Source organism: Oreochromis niloticus, linkage group LG6 (genome assembly GCF_001858045.2).
Source record: "Oreochromis niloticus isolate F11D_XX linkage group LG6, O_niloticus_UMD_NMBU, whole genome shotgun sequence".
NCBI classification, from domain to species: domain Eukaryota; kingdom Metazoa; phylum Chordata; class Actinopteri; order Cichliformes; family Cichlidae; genus Oreochromis; species Oreochromis niloticus.
The window spans coordinates 4,274,076-4,299,607 of NC_031971.2; the positions used below are offsets into that span (position 1 = coordinate 4,274,076).

At 41.5% G+C, this 25,532-nt stretch overlaps 1 long non-coding RNA gene across 1 annotated transcript in view; it reads right to left on the reverse strand.

The window, feature by feature from the left end:
* Positions 1–25,328, reverse strand: part of LOC102076304 (uncharacterized) — a 30,995-nt gene extending 5,667 nt beyond the window's left edge. Inside the window, exons 1-5 of the long non-coding RNA XR_003220526.1 lie at positions 24,641–25,328; positions 22,932–23,336; positions 13,131–13,307; positions 12,076–12,285; positions 11,900–11,984 (exon numbers count right to left, since the gene is read on the reverse strand). This is a non-coding gene — a long non-coding RNA (uncharacterized LOC102076304). The remainder of the gene's footprint in view (positions 1–11,899; positions 11,985–12,075; positions 12,286–13,130; positions 13,308–22,931; positions 23,337–24,640) is intronic.
* Positions 25,329–25,532: the final 204 nt, after the last annotated feature.

The window sequence follows — 25,532 nt, forward strand, 5'->3', positions numbered from 1 at the left end:
AACCCTGTGGAACACCATAATTGACCTTAGTGTGTGAAGAGGACTCTCCATTTACATGTACAAATTGGAGTCTATTAGATAGATATGATACAAACCACTGCAGTGCAGTACCTGTAATACCTACAGCATGTTCTAATCGCTCTAATAGGATATTATGGTCGACAGTATCGAACGCTGCACTGAGGTCTAGCAGGACAAGCACAGAGATGAGTCCACTGTCAGAGGCCATAAGAAGATCATTTGTAACCTTCACTAAAGCTGTTTCTGTGCTGTGATGAGCTCTGAAACCTGACTGAAACTCTTCAAATAAGCCATTCCTCTGCAGATGATCTGTTAGCTGTTTGACAACTACTCTTTCAAGGATGTTTGATATGAAAGGAAGGTTGGAGATTGGCCTATAATTAGCTAAGACAGCTGGGTCTAGAGATGCTTTTTGAGTAAAGGTTTAACTACAGCCAGCTTGAAGGCCTGTGGTACATAGCCGATTATTAGAGATAGGTTGATCATATTTAAGATTGAAGAATTAATTAATGGCAGGACTTCTTTGAGCAGTTTTGTAGGAATGGGGTCTAAAAGACACGTTGATGGTTTGGAGGAATTAATTATTGAAGTTAACTCAGAAAGATCAATTGGAGAAAAAGAGTCTAACTTAACATCGATGGTACTAAAAGTAGCTGTAGATAATATTACATCTGTGGGATGATTATTGGTAATTTTTTCTCTAATGATAAAAATTTTATTTGTGAAGAAGTTCATGAAGTCATTACTAGTTAACGTTAAAGGGATTGTTGGCTCAGTAGAGCTCTGACTTTTTGTCAGCCTGGCTACAGTGCTGAAGAGAAACCTGGGGTTGTTCTTATTTTCTTCAATCAGTGATGAATAGTAAGATGTTCTGGCTTTGCGGAGGGCTTTCTTATAAAGCAGCAAACTATTTCTCCAGGCTAAATGATGATCCTCTAAATTTGTGACACGCCATTTCCTCTCCAGCTTACGAGTTATCTGCTTTAGGCTACGTGTTTGAGAATTATACCACGGAGTCAGGGACTTTGGATTTGAGGCCTTAGTTTTCACAGGAGCTACAGTATCCAGAGTCGTACGTAGTGAGGAGGTAAAATTATTAACAAGATAATCGACCTCTGTTGGAGTAGCGTTCAGATAGCTGCTCTGCTCTATGTTGGTACAGTACATTGAAGATGATAACAGTGGGTGGATTATATTCTTAAACTTAGTTACAGCACTTTCAGAAAGACATCTACTGTGATAAAGTCTACTCTCCATTGCTGTGTAATCAATTATTGTAAATGTAAATGTTATCAGGAAATGATCAGACAGCAGAGGGTTTTCAGGAAACACTGTTAAATGTTCAGTTTCTATGCCATATGTTAAAACAAGATCTAGAGTGTGATTAAAGTGGTGGGTGTGTTCTTTTACATTTTGAGAGAAGCCAATTGAGTCTAATAACAGATTAAATGCCATGTTGAGGCTGTCATTTTTAGCACCTACATGGATGTTAAAATCACCCACAATAATTATTTTATCTGAGCTGAGCACTAAATCAGATAAAAAGTCTGAGAAATCAGAGAGAAACTCTGTGTAAGGCCCAGGTGGACGATAGATGATAACAAGTAAGACTGGTTTCTGAGTTTTACAGCTGGGGTGGACGAGGCTAAGCATCAGGCTTTCAAATGAGTTAAAAGTCTGTCTTGGTCTTTCGTTAATTAATAGGCTGGTGTGAAAAATTGCTGCCACACCGCCCCCTCGGCCTGTGCTTCGGGATTTCTGGTAGTTAGAATGACTCGGGGGTGTTGATTCATTTAAACTAACATACTCATCCTGCTGCAACCAGGTTTCTGTAAGGCAGAGTAAATCGATTTGTTGATCAATTATTAAGTCATGTACTAACAGAGACTTGGAGGAGAGAGACCTAATATTTAATAATCCACATTTCACTGTTTTACTCTTTGGTTCAGATGTGGATACTGTATTGTTCTTTCTTTGTGATTTTTTATGTTTAAGTTGTTTATTGCTGGTTTTTAGTTTGTTTTTTGTCTTTTGGGAGCTGACACAGTCTCAATGGAGATGGGTTTTTGGGGGTAGCAGGAGGAGAGAAGCTGCAGAGAGGCGTGTAAGACTGCAACTCTGCTTCCTGGTCCCAACTCTGGATAGTCATATTTTGGGGGGTTTAATAAATTGGTCCATATTTCTAGAAATGAGAGCTGCTCCATCCAAAGTGGGATGGATGCTGTCTCTCCTAACAAGACCAGGTTTCCTCCAGAAGGTTTGCCAATTATCTATGAAGCCCACATCGTTTCTGGGACACCACTCAGACAGCCAGCAATTTAAGGAGAACATGCGGCTAAACATGTCACTCCTGGTCTGATTGGGGAGGGGACCAGAGAAAACTACAGAGTCCCACATTGTTTTGGCAAAGTTACACACCGATTCAATATTGATTTTAGTGACCTCCGATTGGCGTAACCGGGTGTCATTACTGCCGACGTGAATTATGATCTTACTGTATTTACGTTTACCCTTAGCCAGCAGTTTTAAATTTCCTTCAATGTCGCCTGCTCTGGCCCCTGGAAGACAATTGACTATGGTTGCCGGTGTCTCTAGCTTCACATGTCTGAGAACAGAATCACCAATTACCAGAGTTTGACCCCCGGCGGGTGTGTCGCCGAGTGGGGAAAAACGGTTAGACACATGAACAGGTTGGTGGTGTACCTGGGGCTTCTGTTTAAGACTATGCTTCCTCCTCACCGTCACCCAGCCGCCCTCTTTCCCCAGCTGCTTGGGGTCTGCCGGGGAACAGCTAGCGGGGCCTACGCTATCTTCGGCTGCACCAGCTACAGGGGCCTGGCTAGCTACGGGTGAATGAAGGGTGCGAAGCCGAGTCTCCAATTCAGTAATCCTGGCCTCCAGAGCTGCAAATATGCTACATTTATTACAGGTATCATTACTGCTAAAGGAGGCCGAGGAGTAGCTAAACATCTGACCAGTGTTGCCAACTCCTCAGTAAGGAAAATCGCTATTGGTTGTCCTAAAAGTCGCTAGAAGTCGCTAAATGACGTCATCACCTAATTTGCATAATTCATGCTAATATAATTGTAACTTATGTTGTTGGAGAGAGAAATAACACCGTGGAAGAGACATAAAGTGAGTAAAAAACGTCCTAAATGCATTTAGTTTATTTAGAACTACAAATTAAATTTCTTTTAGCAATTATTGTTTTTTTTAATGTCACAATTCCAACCCTGCTCCTTTACCCGGGCTTGGACTGGCAAAAGAGATCCGAAATAGGCACTCTGGTGGAGTTACTTTGTGTGTGTGTGTTTATAAGTAGTTTTAAACCTTGTGATCCACAAAACAGCATAAGAGTAAAAGAAGAACTGGCTGTGTTACAGCACCCGCTGCTTGTTGAGAGTAAAAGCGATACGCGCTTTCACGTCTTTTTTTAGCGACTTTTTAAAGAAAAAAAGTCGCTAGGGGGTCTGAAAACTCGCTAAATATAGCGACAAAGTCGCTAAGTTGGCAACACTGCATCTGACACAATGAGCAGGAAAGTGCAGGAGGGACAGGTGAAGTAGCCATGGTGCTAACGAGTCGGCTACGAGCTAAGCTAAGCTAGCGAAACAGTAAAGAGACAGTGAGTGAATACTTTGGCTATAAATTAGGTAGTGAGCACACAGAAAGGGTGCTTCACATGAAGCATGTTAAGATTATACTATGAAAAAGGGATGTATCAAAAGATTTAAATTAAATTGCTAAGCAGAAAAGCTACTCAGAAACACCACTGTGTTTGAGCAGGAACAGAAAGTGATACTCTACCACAAAGCGAGCGAACATCAAGTGACAGCGCCACCAAGAGTCAGGGAGTGCTGGGGACAATGTACAGTGTTTGCAGCTTGAGGCAACTGTTGTTGTGATTTGGAGTTATATAAATAAAACTGAATTAAATGAAACTGAAAACAACACTGTGTAATTGTAAGGATCCATGAACCCCTGAGGGGACTGGAAAGAACAAACTGGGATGAAGCGTTGCCATCTTTAGCTACAACTTTCTTTACTGAGCAGCACTACATTCTGCCTTCTTGATGCTGTGTTCAGTGTGAACGTTGGCTTTCTGCTCATTCATAGTTCCCACATGCACTGCATATAACCCCTCTCATTGGGCTAGCTGGCGTCGCAGTATTGCAGTGATTCTATCCTTGTATAGAACTGTATAGAACATCCTTGTCACTTGTCGTCAGTGTGTCCTGGTTCCTCAGCAGCTGATGCACACCTTGTTAACCCGGGTGCCATCTGAGCCAGTATGGCTTTCATGCTCTGAGGCAGGCTTGGGTAGTATCTCTGCGTGATCCTCGGGCTTGGGTTCTCTGCTAAAGGCCAGGGAGTTTTTAAGGTTCGACACAGTATCTTAGCTGTTTCCTTCGACTGGACTCTTCTAGACAGTGACCTCTGAAGTTGTGCCTGGAATCTGTTTTGGGGTTATAGCTCCTACTGCCCCTATTACCACTGGGACCACTCTGTGCTGTCCTGTAAGCTGGATATTTCAAGCCACTGGTAGAATTTCTCAATGTCATCCACTTCCTCGAGCCATCTCAGGGGGGTCATCTTGCTGATATATAAATGGATGGAATTCATCTTGGATTGTGGCACTCACTAATGCTCATCCTCACTCTTTCTGTTGCTCATACAGGCTCAGTGAGTTAGACTTCAGGTGGAGACCATGCAGTGTAAGACGTTTTCATGGCTGATGGCTATTCCACTCCTGAATCTATATTTGCATCCATATATTTGATCAGCTGACTTAGGGGGTTGATATAATTTATAGAAGAAAGAATCTCTTCCACAAGGTTTAGGAGTGTATTTATGGAAATTTTGACCACTCCTCCAGAAGAGTATTTGTGAGGTCAGACACTGATGTTGGACCAGAAGGCCTGGCTCACAGTCCCTGCTCTAATTCATCCCAAAGGTGTTCTGTCAGGTTTCAGTCAGGACTGGCTGCAGGCCAGTCGAGTTCTCCCACACCAGACTCACACATCCACCTCTGTCAGTGCGCCCCAGGGTGGCTGTGGCTACAACGTAGCTTGCCATCACCAGTGTGTGAATGTGTGGATGACTGGATGTGTAAAGCGCTTTGGGGTCCTTAGGGACTAGTAAAGCGCTATACAAATACAGGCCATTTACCATTTATAGATCCTGCTTTGTAGACTGGTGCACAGCAATGATGGACAAATTGGGAGCATGAAATTGTCCAAAATGCCTTGGTGTGTGAAGTATTAGGAGTTCCTCTCAGTGGAACTAAGGAGCCAAACACACTCCTTGAAAACAAACCCACAGCCTAATCCCCCTACCTCCAAACTTTACACGTGGTACAGAGCAGCCAAACAAGTACCCGTTCTCCTGGCAACCACCAAAACCACGTCGTATTCAGTAGGTTGCCAGATGGAGAAGTGTGATTCCTCACTCCAGAGAAAACCTCTCCACGGCTCTAGAGTCCAATGGTGGCGTGCCCTACACAGCTGTATCCAACACTTTGCATTGTGCTTGATGATGGAAGGTTTGGATGAAGCTCTCTACACACTGTTCTCGAGCTGAAGGCCACAAGAAGTGTGAAGGGCTGTGGTGACTGACTCTGCAGAAAGTCTCAGTATCTACTGACCCTGCTTTGGGATGTTACATGGCCTACCACTTTGTTGCTGAGTTGCCGTCATCCCCAATCACTTCCACTTTGCTATGTTGCTACTAACAGCTGACTGTGACATTTTTCTCAGTGAGGACATGCTGGAATTCGCTGAGTTCCTGAGAGCGACCCATTTTTTCACAAATGTTGAAAGAAGCAGTCTGCATGCCCAAGTGCTTGTTTTTATACACCTGTGGGCATGGCAATGAACGAAACACTCGAACTCTGTGATGTGGATGGGTGAGTGAATTCTGTGGCAACATTGTGTAGATACATGTACATCACAGCTCCATAAAAATAATCAATTAATTGATCAAATAAAGGTGACAAGTGGCTGGCTTTAACGCATCTGTTTTAAACACTACAGCTCTTAAAAGGTCCCAGGTTAGCTGTGAGTATGTTTGTTTGCATCTTTCAGCTGAGTAAAGAAGGAATAGGATGTGAACCATCTCTGCTTAGTCAACACGCTGACATCGCCCCTGTGCTCCTGACTGTGTTTCCTGCCTCAGCACTTCCTGGCTTTTTCTGGGCAGGTCGTTGTAGTGTTGTGTAGAGCAGGGAGATGTCCTTGAGAGGTGCCTGAATCTTTGAATTCCTTCTGATAAATCCTCACCATTCACATCGTTTGTGCTAAAGTGAGCAGGCTTGTAACTTGAGTGGGGGGCAAAGAGTGTGTGTAGCTGTAGGGGGGTAAGGCGTGCTGATCACCTCATCTAAATATAACCAGCTCATGACTAGCTTACATGAGCATGGCCCCAGGCTCCTCTGATTTCCACGACACCTGATCCACAGGGCGCACACCAGGGCATGTGCTCCAAGCTACAGGAAAACATGTGGTGATTGAGTTTCACTGCTTCCAGCTGGCTGTTTTTGTGCCAGCTGCACACACTAGCATGCATATTAGTTGGAGACGGAGATAAAAAAGGAAAATGCTTGCAGTGCTGGTGGAAAAACATGTCCAGACATGTCTGAATGTCACAATGAGGCTAAACTCTGCCAAACCTCCATTCACATTTTAGGAATTTACACAAGACTTTTGAATCCTGTGACTCACACAAGTGAGTTGGACTGATGTCTATCCTGGTCTGTACTGGAAGAGTGCAAATCAGATTCTGATTGCATTTTAAAGTTTTAACATTAATGTCCTGTCACTGTGATGTTGTTCAATTTGGAGCTGATATTGACCAGTAGGCAATAAGGCTGGTTGACTGTGCTAAGCTGTAACACAGATACATGGTGGTGCACTAACAGACTAATAAAATGTGAGAATTTCAGTTATCAAAAAGTACAAACTTCTTGTGTGGGCCATACCACAAGGCACCAAAAGTGGTCACGCCAATTTTAAACCTTATTAAAAATCCAAATGAACGAGTTACTTTAAAAAAAGTTGTTAGATGAGTAAATAAATCAGCACTTGAATGAGTTTGTAAAGAGATGATAACTTTACATTTGAAGTGTACGATCATGATACAAAAACTCTAAGAAAGAACTCAGAAGGAGCATCCGAGAGGTGACTATAGGTCCTGTTCATGAACTTCACATTAGAAGCTGTTAAAGACCAAAATAAACACTGGCCTTTTAGGAATGTTTGCTGATGCTCTGCAGAAACACAGCAGCTGCAGTGTCACACGAGCCCAAAGGTCAGTGTTTGACCCTGTTTGACACAACAGCAGCTCTTAACATGTGGCGTCATTGACCATTTATGTTTATTCACCAACGAGGACGAGGTTGAGCCGAGTCTTTGACATAAGCTGATTTTAAAGAGAGGAAAACAACTCAGCTTCTTCTCTGTGATATTAAAGTAGGTCAGACTGTAAAAACAAGTCAACACACTCTGTTTACTTGAGGACATTTGAAGAAGACAATAATGAAAAAAAGTATTCAGCAGCTGGTAGAAATCAGATCACATTTTCTTCACTTTCCTTAATTTATATTTTTATTTCTTGCTTTCTAAGCTCACAGTCATTTTTACATCTGAGGGTTCTCCCTTCCTACACTTCCTCCCTTCTTCATTATGTCACTTTTAGCAAGTAGGACTCATTTATGGAAAGTGAGAAGATTTCAACAAATGGCAAACATGATGTCATGGTGATTCTAGGCTTTTAATTTACATTTCTTTGATCTGTTCTTTTCCCGGGTGTTTGAGGCTCTCTCTCTGATGCATTCACACATCCCGTGGATTCCCCAGCTGTCCTGTATATCCACAGGCCTTCTGGTAGATCCACCTGTGGTGGGCGTGGTCTGCGATGCCGTGCGGACGCACCTGCACGGCATCCGCGAGCGGGCGTGCCTGTTAAAACACGGGGACTCATGGGTTAGTGGGTTGTTGTGGTGTGATGTGCGGCTGGCAGTTTTATAAATAGGTTAGAATCCTTTACTATTGTAATGCCAAAATATATTTGTCATACTTCTCATATTTAGATTCTGTTCAAATATGAAGGTAGTTTTTGAAAAAAGGTCAAATCATCTTTAAGTGAAAGGTAAAGGTATTTTTTAAAACTGGAACTTTTCGTCTTTTTTAATCTGACAAATTAAGGGTTAGGGTAGTTTGAGCCAAAGATTTCCCACAAGGAAGGAAGCAGCATGAATGTGTGTTAAGAGCACACGAGGTGTTAGTTTCCACTAGGCTTGGTTCAGGAGTTTATTTTAAATATAACTTCATGTGTTGAGAATAAACAGTTCACATACATAAACACATACTTGTGTTAGGAATCTATGGGTAATGTTATTTATAGGCTTTCACTGTGACTTTGGTTAAGTAGGGCCACCAGTTTACCCAGCAACACCCTCTGCCCTCAGGTGATGGTCACCATATGTGAGAAGCACTGAAATGTATTTCTAGTACAAGAGTGATGAAGCAATGAGCCTGAAAACCAGAGGAAGCAACAGTACAGATATTTCTACACACACGTTCTAAAATCTTGTGGTAGAAGATAAAAATACTCAAAATATTTAACTTCTTCACCTAAGTAAAAGTAAAAAAGTATCATCTGTAAGTAAAAGTATAATTCAGTCATTCTAATGAGCATTTTCAAATGTAGGTACATGTTTATGTAGCCAGTGTTGGGGAGTAACGGAATGTACCGCCGTTACGTATTTAGAATACAAAATATGAGTAACTGTATTCCGTTACAGTTACCGTTTAAAAAGGTGGTATTCAGAATACAGTTACGTTGTTGAAATAAATGGATTACACGGCGGTACTTCCCTGTTTCATATTGTCGCGGGTCAGACTGTTTGGGTTTGTTTGACAGCTACGTTCTGTTGTTCCAGGCGGCAGCGTTACGGTTGCCATGGTTACAGGGTGACGGTCTCTCTCTGCGTGTTTCCTGGGTGAGAGAGCGCTTTTTTGTTGTTGTTGTTGTGCTAAGCTAAAAGGCAGAATGCTACAGGCATGGCCCTAAAGAATGTAGCCTGATGGGCAGTGTAGTCCGTGCCGCAGGGAGAATGGACTGCCATACACGTTATGTGTCTGTGAGCGAGGGAGGGAGAGAAAGGAAAAGGCCGAGCTGTCACGGAGCGAAAACGGGAGCTGGAAGCATGTAAATATAATAATAACCACAGCAGCCAAGAAGAGTGCCTGACGAGCCCAGCTGTAAGTAAGATATTAAGACTCAACGGTACACTGTGTTCGTGTTTTTCTCCGGAAAAAATAAGTTTCGTTGGAGCAGCCTTTCAACGCCTCTCTCTGTCTCTGGCAAGCAAAGTTGACCCAGACAACAAAGTAAAGCTAGTTTTCGGCTACCAGCCCGACACGGAACCCGACGTATTAGTCAGAGGTCCCTTTACTACGTTTCGGAGCCGCGGACCTTCAGTAACAGTAATAAATCACAGCAATAGGACATTCACGTAGTTGTAAACAGCATGATAATATATTAAGTAATCCAAAGTATTCAGAATACGTTACTCTCATTGAGTAACGTAACGGAATACATTACAGAATACATTTTGGGGCATGTATTCAGTATTCTGTAATGGAATACATTTTAAAAGTAACCTTCCCAACACTGGCTCTACTGAGCCAACAATCCCTTTAATGTTAACTAGTAATGACTTCATGAACTTCTTCACAAATAAAATTTTTATCATTAGAGAAAAAATTACCAATAATCATCCCACAGCTGTAATATTATCTACAGCTACTTTTAGTACCATCGATGCTAAGTTAGACTCTTTTTCTCCAATTGATCTTTCTGAGTTAACTTCAATAATTAATTCCTCCAAACCATCAACGTGTCTTTTAGACCCCATTCCTACAAAACTACTCAAAGAAGTCCTGCCATTAATTAATTCTTCAATCTTAAATATGATCAACCTATCTCTAATAATCGGCTATGTACCACAGGCCTTCAAGGTGGCTGTAGTTAAACCTTTACTTAAAAAGCATCTCTAGACAACAGCTAACAGATCATCTGCAGAGGAATGGCTTATTTGAAGAGTTTCAGTCAGGTTTCAGAGCTCATCACAGCACAGAAACAGCTTTAGTGAAGGTTACAAATGATCTTCTTATGACTTCTGACAGTGGACTCATCTCTGTGTTTGTCCTGCTAGACCTCAGTGCAGCGTTCAATACTGTTGATCATAATATCCTATTAGAGCGATTAGAACATGCTGTAGGTATTACAGGTACTGCACTGCAGTGGTTTGTATCATATCTATCTAATAGACTCCAATTTGTACATGTAAATGGAGAGTCCTCTTCACACACTAAGGTCAATTATGGTGTTCCACAGGGTTCAGTGCTAGGACCAATTCTGTTTACATTATACATGCTTCCCTTAGGCAGCATCATTAGAAGACATAGCATACATTTTCACTGCTATGCAGATGACACGCAGCTCTATCTGTCCATGAAGCCAGGTAACACACACCAATTAGTTAAACTGCAGGAATGTCTTAAAGACATAAAGACCTGGATGGCCGCTAACTTTCTGCTTCTTAATTCAGATCAAACTGAGGTTATTGTACTCGGCCCTGAAAATCTTAGAAATATGGTATCTAAGCAGATTCTTACTCTGGATGGCATTACCTTGGCCTCCAGTAATGCTGTGAGGAACCTTGGAGTCATTTTTGACCAGGACATGTCCTTCAACGCACATATTAAACAAATATGTAAGACTGCTTTCTTCCATTTGTGCAACATCTCTAAAATTAGAAATATCCTGTCACAGAGTGATGCTGAAAAACTAGTTCATGCATTTATTACTTCCAGGCTGGACTACTGTAATTCTTTATTATCAGGATGTCCTAAAAACTCGCTGAAAAGCCTTCAGCTGATCCAAAATGCTGCAGCAAGAGTACTGACAGGGACTAGAAAGAGAGAGCAGATTTCTCCTGTTTTGGCTTCCCTTCATTGGCTTCCTGTTAAATCCAGAATTGAATTCAAAATCCTGCTCCTCACATACAAGGTCTTAAATAATCAGGCCCCATCTTATCTTAATGACCTTGTAGTACCATATCACCCTATTAGAGCACTTCGCTCTCACACTGCAGGCCTACTTGTTGTTCCTAGAGTATTTAAAAGTAGAATGGGAGGGAGAGCCTTCAGTTTTCAGGCCCCTCTTCTGTGGAACCAGCTTCCAGTTTGGATTCAGGAGACAGACACTATCTCTACTTTCAAGATTAGGCTTCAAACTTTCCTTTTTGCTAAAGCATATAGTTAGGGCTGGACCAGGTGACCCTGAATCCTCCCTTAGTTATGCTGCAATAGACGTAGGCTGCCGGGGATTCCCATGATGCATTGAGTTTTTCCCTTCCAGTCACCTTTCTCACTCACTATGTGTTAACAGACCTCTCTGCATCGAATCATATCTGTTATTAATCTCTGTCTCTCTTCCACAGCATGTCTTTCATCCTGTTTTCCTTCTTCACCCCAACCGGTTGCAGCAGATGGCCCCGCCCCTCCCTGAGCCTGGTTCTGCCGGAGGTTTCTTCCTGTTAAAAGGGAGTTTTTCCTTCCCACTGTCGCCAAAGTGCTTGCTCATATGGGGTCATATGATTGTTGGGTTTTTCTCTGTATTTATTATTGTGCCATCTACTGTACAATATAAAGCGCCTTGAGGCGACTTTTGTTGTGATTTGGCGCTATATAAATAAAATTGAATTGAATTGAATTGAACTGTATGTAGCACAAAAGGACCTGACCGTCACAGTGTTGCAATATAACGATCGGGTTTTTTTTACACTGGTTTTTGATACTCTGTGTTTGCACACCTGTGCAGGTAGCTTCTATTTCTTCACACAACACACAGCTCTCCTATCAGGTCTCAGCATCCTACTCCAGTGCTCCTGCCCCCTCCTAAAAACAAATGCAATAACAAAAAAAAGTAATAAAAAAACATGATGTGCTCGATGTATACAACCTAAACATCAGGTGACCCTACCTTTACCTGGAGAAGCTAGCTCCTGATATCAGATGGTTGATTTTCTAATGACTTTCTGTTCTGTCAGCGGTACTTGGCTTGTATTGGTGTTCATTAATGAGAACATGTTGAATGTGCTATTACATTTTTAGTATCACCTGAATGAGGCAGCTGTGTGGAAGGAACACCTCTGCTTCGACCCACACACAGATAAACTGTTGAAGATAGATCAGCAAACTTTGGATAAAAGAAAACAACAAAAACAAACAAAGCTGAATATAAATATTCCCGAAGATTCTAATGAATAAACACTGCTCTACATTTCAGCGGTTCAGCTCTGGACACTGGTTGCAGAGGGCTGTAGCCTCTGTTTGAACCATGTGGTCAGCTGGGTTTCAGTGTGGATACACTCAGCGTCCAGAACACGTGAGCTTAAACTGCAGAAGTGTAATGGTATGTGGATGATGGATAACAGATATGAAGACCAAAGCTTTCTCCTGTTCTTCTTTTGCTCACCAGCTGAATGTGAACAAAGCTATCCCAACATAACCGGTCGATGACTAAAGGCCTCAAACCTTCAAACTTCCAGGTTTTCACCTGTTGTTTACTGCAGGTCATGGATGTTCTTGTTCAGAGCGTATTTCTAAAGATCTATCATTTACAGAAGTTTTAAATAAAAATAAAAAAATTCTGAATCGCTTCCATCACAAAGTTAGATTTGGATTTGTTGTGCGATTGGAAATGCTCTTCTTTTAAAGCATCCTAAAGCTTAAACCAGATCACCTTTGTCCGACCTGCCTGTCTGCAGATGTCCTTATTCCACTGTTTCGTTGAGCCAGTGAAAATTCGCTATGATTTAAAAACCACACTGAAACATTTTCCAATGTCTTCCCCAGTTACAGTGAAAAACTGAGGACAGCCTATATTCAGTTCCATCTGGAAAAGAGGATCCAATATTTTCCTCTGGCTTTGGCTCGGTGTTTTTAGTCCATGTGGTGAGTTAAAAACTAAACTGGAATCAAAAGCATCTCATGGAGTGTAAAATATGTACAAACAAACCCCCCGAAAGTCTTCAGACTCACCAGTCATCCTTTCTTTATGTGCCTGTGAACCCTGGCTTTGCATGGAGTGTTTGAGGCTGGGTTTCCATATTTTCTGCCATTTTCCCCTCTGTGGATGTTGGCTCCTGTGAAAGTAGGTCGACCACAGTGGAAGCTTGGCTTTCCTCCTCACAGACGCTTCCTCACTTTGGGTTTTCTCTGCAGGAGGAAAAAGCTCTCACTGTGCTTGGCTAGGTTCTTTGACAAAAACAAATCTGAGCATCACTGGGTTTGTGAGCTGAACTGAAGAAGCCTTTCCTACAGCACTTCCCCAGCCGCTGTCTTCAGCTTGTTGTTTCTTCTTCTTTTCTTTTTTTAATCAAAATAACAAAAATCTTCTCTCTGCGTGTTAGCATTGATAATCCAGCTAAAGGAAACAAAATACTTTTAAAATTCAGTGATGTTGTAAATATAAGTTCATAAGGCCCAACACGAATGGCGACTAGCAGCTTTGAGGAGGATTCAAGTCAGCTTTAACCCTCAGCACGTGCTGAGCTCGTTGCCTCCATCATAATGCTTCAGGTTTAAAGGAGGAGTATGAACTCAGGATGTAAGTTACAGCTAAGAACAATAAAGTCTTAATAATTTTAGATCAACTTCATTACTGCCAAACAATGAATCTTTTTGCCCTTTTCCTCTTACAGTCAGTCAAAATGTAAATGTGTCGCCTGTTTTACATGTTGATGCTTTAGAGTAATGCTCTGCACAATTTAAAGAGTTCAAATAACACTAAAAGCAATAAAAATGAATCATTAAAAATAAAAATACACAAAATCACTAATATGTTGTAAAATAATTAAAGGGAAACTAAGAATGATGCAATTTTTGTCATAATTTTATAGCTTGTGAATAAACTGAGTTTGAATTGCCAACCCTTAAAAACAAAACCTTAACAGTTTCAGCCATCTGATATGAAGAAAAACCCACACAGTTAAACAAGCACTGCAAAAGTTCCTTGGAAACAAAAAGGAAAATAAGTTTAAACCATCCTGAAATCTGAGGCCTGGTCACATATTTTCCATCTTTCAGTATTACCACCTCATCCCTGCTCCTTCCTCTCTGTCTCTCCTGGCAAGGCGCCTGGACTCAAACATCCCCCCTCACAAATATACACTTAACCCTCTTCCTCTCACTCACCACCCCCAAACCACCACCACCATCTAAACATATCCTGCCCTGGCTCACTGGATAACTTTCCATGAGGCTTTGATTGACACCAGAGACTTTTTTTTCCTCCTTCCCACAAAACCAATCCTATCCCGGACCATGACTGGGAAAGAAAAGGAGGAGGAAAACACTTCTCCATGAATCATGGCTTGGAACCAGATTTTCACAGCTAACAATGAAAGGAGGAAACTCTCTGCTACTATGCCTAGGCTGTTATTAGAGCAGTGCAGGCTCTTTTTTTAGCATGAGAAAAAAAAATGAGGAGCTTCATCCAAAAAATACAGCCTTCCCACTCCTTTCTTAGCATACTTGGACAATTGACAGTATATATATATATATATATATATATATATATATATGTATATATATATATATATATATGTATGTATATGTATATATATGTATATCATATATATATATATATATATATGTATATCCCTCACATTTTTGTAAATAATTTTATACATCTTTTCATGGGACAGCATTGAAGATATGACACTTTGATACAATGTAAAGTAGTCAGTGTGCAGCTTGTATAACAGTGTAAATTTGCTGTCACCTCAAAATAACTCAACACACAGCCATTAATGTCTAAACCGCTGGCAACAAAAGTGAGTACACTCCTAGGTGAAAATGTGCAGACTGTGCCCAGAGTGTCAGTATTTTGTGTGGCAGCCATTATTTTCCAACACTGCCTTAGGACATATGCCATTTCAAAGTTCTGTTGTAAATGTTGTAATATGAGTTTTATTGGCTGCATTTGACCAGTGTTGGGGATACATGTACCAGCATTACGTATTTGAAATACAAAATATGAGTAACTGTATTCTGTTACAGTTACCATTTAAAGAAGTGGTAATTAGAATACAGTTACTTAGTTGAAATAAATGGATTATACGGCCATCTTTTCCTGTTTCCTCTTACTGTCACTGAAGGTTGCATTACAACCTGCTAGCTGCAAAATAATCATGTTTGGTTCTGAAAGCAGACAGAAAGAGACCATACGACTGATACAGAAATAGTTTTCTATACGAGATCGCTGCAAAAAGTGCAGCCTTACCTAATGTCCACCCTACTGTTACTCATTTTATATTAAGATTTAAAAATCTAGTTGATATTGCTTTCAGAAGTGCACATGATTATTTTGCAGCTAGCAGGTTGTTAATGCTATCCATCAAGTCTAACAGTCTATGAGCTAACCTCAGCTAACGCCAGCCAACAATGTTAGCTCGGTGTTGAGTAACTTTCAGTAATAGTAATAAATCACACAGCAATAGTACATTCATGTAGTTGTAAAAAGCATGATAATATATGAAGTAATCCAAAGTATTCAAAATACATTACTGTCTTTGAGTAATTTAACAGAATACATTACAAACTACATTTGTGGTGGCTGTAGATCAGGAGGTAGAGCTGGTCACCTACTGATCGGAAGGTTGGTGGTTCGATATCTGGCTCCTCCAGTCTGCATGTCAAGTATCCTTGGGCAAGATACTAACCCCAACTTGCTCTCCGATGCATCCATTGGAGTATGAATGTGTGTGAATGTATTTAGAAAGCACTGAGTATAGATAAAGTGCTTGTGAGAATGGGTGTGATTGGGTGAATGTGGCATGTTGTACAGAGCGCTTTGAGTACTCCGTGAGAGTAGAAAAGCGCTATATAAGAATCAGTCCATTTACATTTCGGGCCATGTAATCTGTAGTGGAATACATTTTATAAGTAACCTTCCCAACAGTTCATTTGAATAGCTTTGGTTCCCTGCAGGCTGTGTGGAGAACAAAAGTAGAATATGTTAGCTAAAATGCAAAAAAAACCAATCATCTCTGACTGAGTTACATTTTATTAGCATTTCAAAATTTTTCTGAGATGACCTGAGAGATGACCCTCTGAGTAATCCATCTACTGTTCACCAAAGTCGAATTATGAACGTATTAATGAGACTTTTTGACACTGTTATGCTAAGAAGTGATTCTCAATGAAGGAAAGCAGGAAGAAAACACGAGGTATGCTAACATACTGTAGAACTGGATTGAATAGCTGTGACAACAGGTCTAATGGGGTGATGAATGTAAACTGGAAATCTTTGGCTCACGTCATCATCTGTATACATGAGGAGGTCGGGAGCAAGGATATTATCGTTAACGAAAACTAACGAAATAACGAAAACTAGAAGTGAAAAAACATTTTCGTTAACGGAAATAAAAATAAAAACAAAAAAAGGAAAACTAACTAAAACTGTAATGAGTGTTCACAAAACTAACTAAAATTAACTGAATTTATAGCAAAAATGTGTTTAGTTTTCGTTGATGTGTGCGTGTCATACAATAGTCAAGGGTGAAAAAGAAGGTTAGTTTCCAGGTTTTTTTCTTGCTGTGTCTCATTATGCCAGCAGGTGGCAGTACGTTAGTCGAGTCGTCTGTGTTGCTGCTCCGTCCACGCGCAGAATCATGTCAGGAAAACTCGGGAGAAAGCGCCAGAGTCCAATTTGGGATTACTTTGAATATGACTGTGTTTTGGATAAAGCAAGTGTCTTGTAGTGGAACGAGACAAATTATGAGGGACATTTCTAAAAGGAAAAAAATCCCACAAACCTTAAAGTGCACTTGAAAAGCTCACACAAGAAGGCTAACCTAGCTTACCTGGAGAAGGTAAGGGAGCACGCCCAACCCTCATCCCCAGAAACAGAAGCTAACCCCAGGCAAGGCAGCGTGATGCATCCCGAGACAACAGGACTGGGATATCTACATAACTCTGTGAGTCAATTGCCTTAACACCCGGTGCTGCAAGAGTTAATAGTCTCATTGGGGCCAAGATATACATTTTATAGTTGCCTGGTATCAATGGTTGTTCATCTGCCTTTATTTATTTATTTAAAGAACCCATAGGTGGGAATGTGAGTTGTCTGTCTCTGCGTGTTAGCCCTGCGACAGACAGGCGACCTGTCCAGGGTGCAGGGTATGGTAGCTGGAATAGCAACATACCCAAGGATAAGCAGAAGAGCATGACTGATATGATGAAACTGGGATTTTGTTACACTTAATTATTGCAAACACAACTAAAACTATAACTGAAACTAATCAAAACTAAACTGAAACTAAGGATTTTCAAAAAAATAAAAACTAAACTAAACTAGCAAACAATTGGTAAAAACTAATTAAAACTGATATAAAATTGAAAATCTGAAGTCAAAACAAAATAAAAATAAAAACTAATGAAAATTGCAAAACTATTAAAACCCTGGTCGGGAGAGAGGTACATCAGTGAGTCTACTGCCATCTGAAACACAAAACGCTGCATTTCTGCTGGTGGTATTTGGGATCTTGTCAAAGTTGAAGTGCTCTGTAGGTACCAGACATGCTACCATCATGTTTGTTTTTAGTTTATTATTGTGATTACTGTGACTGTTAGCCTTTATGTTGTTAGTTAAACCCTCACATAGCACTTGTTGTTCATTATTTATGTTGCACACATCCTTATGAGTCCATCATTTGATATGATGGACTCATCATGGCCGTGAGGTCACTTTTGTTTTTTGTTTTTTTTCTTCTTTCTTTTTTTTTTTCATCATTTATTTTTCATCATCAGCAACCTATTCCACTCATTGTTTCCAGTATTCTGTCTCCTCGTCCTTATTTGTCTTGTTCAAAGTCTGTGCTGTTTTATGAAATAAATAAATAAATAAATGATTGGCCTGTAGATCTATCCGTGCATCTGTGAAAACAAAAAGATCAGCGAGTTCAACTCAAACTAATTTTTTCATGACAGTGCCCTTTATTAGTTTCATATGCATTCATCAATGACACTGCATTCTAACAAGTGTCACCAAACACTGTACCCTTATTAACCCTGACTGTATGAGTCAACACAAATACCAGTGTTGGTCATGAGTGCTGAGCAGTAACCCTGACCCAAATGCACTCGTCCTGGGGTTGATTACTGGTGGTTTTCTTGGCTCTCAGCTCAGATGTGTGGGCTGCAGCTCTTACACAACACCAGACAAAAAAAGCAACCAAAGTTTAGAAACATAACACTTGGAGCTGAAAACTGGAGGATATACCAGCCCCCCAACCCGACACACACACTCACGCACATGCTCAGACACACAAACACAGAGTTAATAGTTGTGGCTGTCAAATTGTCACACATGGATGGAGAGTGGGAGGAGAAAGAAGTCATACTGCCTGCAGCAGCAGCAGAAAGCTGGGACGAGCCTTTGATCTGTGACGACGATGGAATTTCAGTGGAAATTTCAGGCAGCTGGTTACATAACAGCAGAAGAACCCGAGCATGCCTGGCATCACAAATTAAACCTCCTCTCCTCCTGACTTGTAATATTGGGCCATATGAATAGAACTTCTCCTTAACTTACATTTTCTCTTTTTTTAATGTTTTCTTTTTCAAACTTGGGTGTTACTGTTGATCTTTTGGGATAGAATATGAAACTGTGATGTGGCCACTGTGACAGCTCCCATTTGTCTATTCTACAGTCACACTGGAGAAAACCAGGATCGAAGACCACAGCTCAACCAAAACAACTGCAACTGTGTGCAATCAACTTGAGATCTATTCGCTTTTGAAATGGTTGCTTGAAAGTCTGTAACAAGGGCTGTGAACACTCACAGAGTGACTCTGACTTGTAAAACAGATAAAATGGGATTGAGACAGTCAGTCTGCCAGGTGGTAATTACAGGCACATGAAATGATTTCGGTGTCTAGCCACAACCTCACAGATTTGGAATAGATTACTAGGTCGCTATAGTGACATAGCTGCTGCCAATTGAAATTGTAAATGACACTCAGATTGTTTTTTATAGGAATATAACCAGAACACAGTGAGTTGGCAACCAGCTGAGTCGTGTCCCCAAGGACATGCATCAGAGACAAAGTCTGGTTCATTGGTGCAGAATGCCTCAGACTGACTGCTGTGTGTTTGCAATATGTCTGCTGTTATACATTTCAGGGCTCTAGACTAACTTTTTGACATGGGTGCACCGGTACGCCTAACTTTAAAAATTTAGGCGTACCGGCACAAAAGTTAGGCGCACTCAAATTTTTCAACCGCATCGCTTAACACCGCAGTTTTACATGTGCACTTTCTTTGGGGGGAAGTCCATACAGACAATATTCATTTCTAAATTATTAACTAACAAACTTGTGCTTAAAGTGCTTTGTCAATATTGTAGAAAATGTTAAACTTAATCATCATCTTGGCTCCTCTGACGACCTGTTTGCTGTTGCCTGCTGCTGAAAGGCAGTGGGGAGAGGGGACACTTGGGCAGTGCATTTATTGCAGCATATAATGTGTTTTCTGGATACACTGCTGTTTTTTCAGCATTCAAAGATTGATGGCACCGTGTCAGAGCTGGCTATGAATTTCAGACGGATCAGTCCTTAACTTAACACAAAAGTTATCAATAGTTCTTTTCATCTTTTCTTATTACCCACAGCTACATCCACTCTGTCAGGCCTAGGCTGCTCACTAGGGCTGGGTATCATCACTGATTTCTATAATCCATTCGATTCCGGTTCTCAAAGTCCTGATTCGATTCACTTTAGCCTCAGACAGTCAGAAATATTATATTTCTGATCATTTATCAGCACTGATACATGTGAGACTTCATCAGAATTGTGAACATCACAGCAGATGCCTTTGTGTCAAAGTAACTGAGAATAAAACACAGAAAAACATGAAGCAGATTTTCCTGGTCTGGCGTTTTATAGCAGATAACCTTAAAAATATTCTGCAATTTTGCATAATTTTAAGAAGTTTAAATTTCTTCAGTATTGAACAGCAGAAATTAGGCTTTCTTGTCCGAGGTCATTTAAGTGAAAAAAAGAAAAGAAAAAGACAGCGGCCGACAGCGCTGTAAACAATGGTAGACTGGTGGGTAATAAGCTAATGAAAAATGCAGAAAACAGAGATTTGAGACGGGAAACTGTTCTTGAAGTACAGAGAGAGAGAGAGAGAGAGAGGGAGCTGTGCATGAAGTGTGATTTTTATCGTGGTGGAAGCAAAACAGCAAAAGTCAGAGGGAATTCATGACGACATTGATCAAATGTGAAGCGTAGTTTGCTGCTTCTTTTGCTGCTGGCTCGGCGAATTTTGGTCGGAGAGACAAAACCTGCAGCTCAGAATCTAGTGCATAAAAGAGGAAACACAGCGCCGACCCGACGCATCAGAATCGCTGAGCTCCGACAGCGTGTCTGTGTTCGGGCCGTGGGGTGAGAAAGCCGAGAAAGACAAAGCTGATTCTGATGCGTCGGGTCCGCTCTGTGTTTACGTCTTTGTGTGGAATCCGTTAATGAATCGATATCACTTTATTCAAGCTACTCACCTCTCTCTTCCACCTGCACTTTCAACTGGACCACGGCCAATCAGAGAGGTCCCGCCCCTGACTATCTCTGATTGGTTTAGTCCACGATAGGGGCATAATGTGTGTCTGTTGTTGACCACACGGAGAGTTGCAGAGATTTTTTTTTTATTTTTGTTACCCAAAAATATTTGGTCGCACCGGTGCGATTTTTCCACTGATTTTTCCTCGTTGCAAGAAGGTTTACAGTTTTTCTATATATTTGTACATAATTGATTTGCTGTTGTGAAGGATACTTTAGTCTTCTAAATTTAACAGGACCATTGTTCATAAAATGAAAATCCTTTAGTAATAATTGGGACTTGAAACTACTAACTGAAGTCTCAGGAAAGTGTTAATTAGGGTGCCAACAATCAAGAGGCAGCACCTGAACACTGGTACAGATATCTGGATGACACCTGGTCAAAATCCAAACACAACAGGTAAAAGCCTTCAGGGTTCACATCAGCTCAGATGATCGAAACATCACCAGAGAAGATACAAGTGATAATAGTTTGCTATTTCTGGAATGTGCTGCACACTGAGGAAGGGTAAGATGGCGCTGGCAAAAGGTCAGCAGCCTTAACACAATTTCCTTCGGTGCCAGCCTTCGGGGTCAATAAAGTTTTATTGAATTGAATTGAATAAAACACGTGGTTATCTGGGCCTTCATCAAATCAGTGAAGGTGCACGGTCAGAGAAGGTCAGACACCAACTGCAACAGAAGGACAAACAGAACAACACTGTCATCTCTTATGCAGCAGGTTTATCAGAGAAACTCGGGAGAATTTTCTCCAAGCACGACATCCCAGTGCACTTCAGACCCAGCCACACTCTCAGACTAAAGCTCAGGACAAAACTCCCAAACACAAACTGCGTGACATAGTGCAAGCTGTGGAGCGCCCGGACCTCTATGGAGAAACCAAACAGCTGCTCCACAAACACGCGGCACCTCGACAGGACAGGACTCATCTGCATCGAATGGATGAAAGTCACTCCTTTCACTCCTCTGAGGATTCAAATGTTCACGTTTGGACCGAGAACACTAACGCTAAACTAAACTAAAAGAAGCCGTCTATGTCGAAACGATATCATTGAGCACAGGGATGGCTTATGACACAAACTATCAGCCACCCCCAGTACACCCTATCATGTGACAGGGTAAGGCAAGCTGTCATACATTTTTTGGCACATTGGCTCAAGTGATGAGGCACATGGTCATCAGTGGGTCAACAACTCCCAGTAGGGTTTAAATACCTGGGAATCTCTACCACTTTCTTTCAATCGCTTTCTTTCCAAGGTCCTTAAACTACCATGACCTGGATGACTTGGACCTACATGGACATATTCCCACAGATTTCTGTACAACCAAAATTGGTTTTTGCAACCAAAGGAGTTGCCCTGTCCCATCCATAATACAGCTTTAAGGCATTATGCATCAGATTCTATTCTATACAGTTTTCGTCTGTGTCCATCACTTCAGTTAGAATTGAATTCAGAACCAAGGAAATGAAATGTGGCATAAACACCTCCCACCCCAGCCCCCAACCCCACCCTGCACATCCAGCAGGGACATGGTCCCTTAATTTATGCTAGGAGAACAGCGTGAGCAGCATATGGGCGGCGTGAAAGACAAAAAGCTGAGCAGGAACAGCCACAGCTCGTTGATGTCTGTCTGAAACATCCCAGCTTCCAGAAATGAGTCATGAAGTGAAACAAGCCATGGGGAAAATGCTCCCCTCACCTCAGCTCTGTCTCTCCTTATTTACGGTACCAGACTGTAGGAAATGATCAGAGCAGGAGACTGGCTGGTTGGCTTCAACCTCCAGCACGATTAGAAACACATGTATTCACTTCCTCCAGATAAAACACAACGGAGAGGGGAGAATAGAAACGTGAGTTTGTTTACACACAGCAGCAACACATTGTCATAGTATTAGAAACAGCACGTCTAAGTTATTCTGTACATTGGCCCAGTTTTTGTGGCAAAGTGTCAGTGCAGGTTGGCTCTAAAGCCAATTTAATGGTTTAACTCATTTTTCTTTTTATACCATCATAATGTATTTCAATCAAACAGTCAAGATGTGGTTGAAGTGCAGACTTTCAGCTTCATATCAAGCAGTTTTACACACACATAGTCCCCCATTTACAGAGGCTCAAAGTGACTGTGCAAGTGACTAACAAATGTTTCATGACCAGGATGGGCCTCTTTCCAAAATAAGTAAATAAGAGATCTGGAAGTGACTCCATGTGTTAAACTTACAGTTAGAGAGAATAGAATAGAATTATTGGTGCTCAGGCTCCACAGCAGTGTCACTGGCATAGTACACGATGACATTAGTTGGGTGTGTTGTTGTACAGTTACAGAGCTACAGGCGTCCAGTAGGGAGCTGAGAATGTGGCCCTGCAGAGATCTGGTGCTGAGTGACAGTTGAGGGGAGAGGTGGAGGTCTGACAGGTTGGGGTTGGTTGGTAGAGAAGAGTCTGTTTCCTGCATGGTCTGGTCAGGCGTCTCCAAGCGTCTGTGAACAAAAGATTTCTTGGAATCTCTATCAGTGTGTGAATGGCTAGAGCAGAAGATCACTGCCCCCTCAGATCCAGTGCACCTCAAAGCAGCTGCTTTGGATCCTTCAGTTTCTCTGTTCTGGGTGGAGCACCATGTGTTGGGCTGTCGAGACATGAAGACAGAGGTGACACAAAAAGGTAAAGATTGAATATAGTGTATATTTTTTCTGAATTTAAAAAGAAAATTGTAATAAAGGCTCTTTTGCTGTTGTTAATTTGTTTTTTCAGATCTGATTCTGCAAGATGCTGCAGATCCTGCAAAGCCAGAGCAACCTGTGACTCCTGGTAATGAGCATCAGAGGACTGTGAAGATGGAGGACTGCTGCTTACTGTAAGAGGCAGAAGAAGGATGCAGGGACCAGTCCAGTGCTGCAGCTAAGTCACTACCTAGATACTGCTGATGGACAGAGCGCCCTCTTGTTCTTCCTTCAGTGTTTCATGTGGCAACCAGAGTTTTGGCAGTGCCTGCATGGAGATCTGCAGTGGAGCGAGTTTTCAGCTATGGCGGCATCATTTTACGGCCTCATCGTGCACAAATAACTGACAGACTTTTGGCCGGTTTGGTCTTTTGGAAATGCAATGCAGAATAGTCAACTGAAATAACTTAAAGTGCACATTCCTGTTCATTGCTCAGTTCATATATTTATTTCCCTTTGTTACTCACACATGGACACATGCAAACACATGTTCACACTGAGACCAGATGACAGAGAGAGGACATAAATTTACTGCGATGGTTCTTTGTTTTGTACAGTCTCAGCACTTTTGTCTGAACAGGAAGTTCTGCTTTTGTATTTTCCATTGAATATTTATTCTGTGAAATTATAGTTTAAAGGAAGACTATTCTTGCAGCTAAGTTTAACTGAGCTGAACAATATAGAGGTGTAATTTCAGAATGACTTTGTGTATATTTTGTGAGTTGTCACACTTGTTTCATCATGTGTTGAGATAAATACAGATATAAAAAGAACACATGGTCTGTTACTTACATTTAACATATACATGTAACATTGTTTAAAAAAAGACTTGAAATTCAAAGTTTCAGACTTGACTCTGACTTGAGGATAAAGACTTGAGACTTGCAAAACAGTGACTTGGTCCCACCTCTTGGAGTCAAGAGAGAAGGGCAAGTATTCTCTGATGTGCTGAGCAACTATCTGCTCTTTACTCCATGACTACAGACGTGAGGGTGACAGGTGCTGGGGGTGCAGGGAGGGATGGTCTCAAACTGGGCAAAGAACTTCAGGACTGCTTAGTAGAAATAAGTAGAATGTTTCAGGTGTGTTTTGGACAATTTCCGTCTGTTTCCACAGTTTCACACGCCGCTCCTGGTGTCTGCTAGGATCCTACTGCTCCAGGTGCACAATTAGCTCCACCCACTGAATCAGCTTTGCTGGCCTCACTCACCTAATTGCTACGATCCACTCCATCTGAGCCCCCTGAGCGTGTGTGTTTGTGAAAGGAACTAGGAAAGGAAAGCAAAGTGTGGCTGACTTCTCCATCGATTTTTGGATTCTGGTGGTGAAGAAGAAAGAGCTCTTCGGGGCGCATTCCTCCATCAATTAAATAACAATATTATAAGTGATTTAGCAACCAAAGAATTTCATGAGACCCTTGATCAGGCTTGTTCCCATGTGCATGTATTTAGATGACCACATGAGAGAACACCAAAGCTGCAGGACCCACCAGGTTCAGGAAAGTTTGCCTCGCAGGACTTCAGCTTCCCTTGGGACCATGACAGTGGAGCATTCTGCAGTTTATCCCCTGCAGAATGAAACTAGGACATAGAGGACTCTTTAGTGGTATGGAGGCACTGGCTTGAGGGGGCAGAACATCCTTTTGTTGTTTGAACTGATCAGAAAAACTTGGCTTACATTCAAACTGATAAGTGCTTCAGGTTCTCTACCCCAGATACTCCCACAGAAAAAGAACCCATCCTTCTTTCATGCTTTACTGTTGGGTCCCTCACCTGTGAGATCAAGTCATCTATACAGCCAGAGATGGGCAGTAACGCGTTACTGTAATCTGATTACTTTTTTCAAGTAACGAGTAATGTAAGGGATTACTATTGCAAAAACGGTAATTAGATTACAGTTACTTTCCCGTAGGAACACTGCGTTACTGCGTTACTAAAACCGTGATTTTTTGCGAGAATGTCTCATGACAGTGACGTAAGCGAGTGCGACGTTCGTGACAACAGCTGCGTGCAGATCAACAATGGATAATATATGAGTGCGGAGAGAGTATGAGCGTGCAGCGTTTAAAGCATGGAAGTACTGACCTTACTTTGAGTTTGATT